Consider the following 1,044-nt stretch of genomic DNA (forward strand, 5'->3'; position numbering starts at 1 on the left):
GTTATTGGCTCTGTATTGGTTGGTCTACTTTACAATACTTTTCCCAATATACGATCAGTTTACATATTCCCTATTCTCTTCTCTGATATTCCTTTGGAAACAATGCACAAAGAATACTTATCAAATTGTAGCACAATTAAGCTAATGATATTCTTGTTTTCTCTAAACAATTAACCTATCAAGAGACAGAGAAGGGAAAGAGGTAGACAGAGACATAGATACAAACACAATACTCACACTCATATACTCACACACTTACACATGCACACACACACACAGAGAGAGAGAGAGAGAGAGAGAGAGAGAGAGAGCAAGAGGGGGGAGATTTAGGTATTTTGTATCTTTAGAGCATGACATAAATTTTGATATGCGTAAGACCCTTAAATGTTGGAGGTTTATATTTAGTAGATAAATTTGCAAAGGGGATTTTTTAAACTAAGATAAAAGACAATCATGATGGCTCCTGTATAGTTGTTGGGAAGTAGAACAGTTAAACCATTTACATATTCAATGTTAGCTAGATCCTTAAGGGATAATTTGACAGAAAGTTATAAAATGAAGAGGTCACACCTGGAATTAGAATTTATTTTTTCATCGCTTCTCGGCCTTTTGGCTAAGATCAAGTGTAGAATTTATTTTTTCCTGAGGAATTTAATATTACCTTTCTTGATATGTTCAGTAATGTTGCATACATTAGAGAGTGAAAATGAAGGTTTGTCACTTCCTGACAAGAGCAAACTGTGGTTAATATTAGAGAAGGGCTCATTTTTAGACAGTTCTGGCATTATTTGGTGTATGTGTGTGTGATTTCTGTTGTTAATGTCTGAATGCACCTATGACATAAGATAAAAAGTTGCATTTATTCTCCAGCTCCATAATTTTTTCTCCCTTGTGAGTCAAGAAAAAGTAAGCTGAGGATAGGAGGGAGAAGAAACACAATAGACTTGCTATGTTTTGAGTGAGTACTGAAGGATCTTTGGATTGGTTACAGTAATGCTTTATGCTAGCTTTCCCACCATTTATATCTGTGCATTAGTGGTTAGG

The 1,044-nt window shown here is 35.0% G+C and overlaps 1 pseudogene; it reads left to right on the forward strand.

The window, feature by feature from the left end:
• Positions 1 to 593: 593 nt before the first annotated feature.
• On the forward strand, positions 594 to 736 carry LOC115030815 (annotated as a pseudogene).
• The last annotated feature ends 308 nt before the right edge of the window (positions 737 to 1,044 follow it).

This window comes from Mus caroli, chromosome 3 (assembly GCF_900094665.2).
Source record: "Mus caroli chromosome 3, CAROLI_EIJ_v1.1, whole genome shotgun sequence".
Classification (NCBI taxonomy): domain Eukaryota; kingdom Metazoa; phylum Chordata; class Mammalia; order Rodentia; family Muridae; genus Mus; species Mus caroli.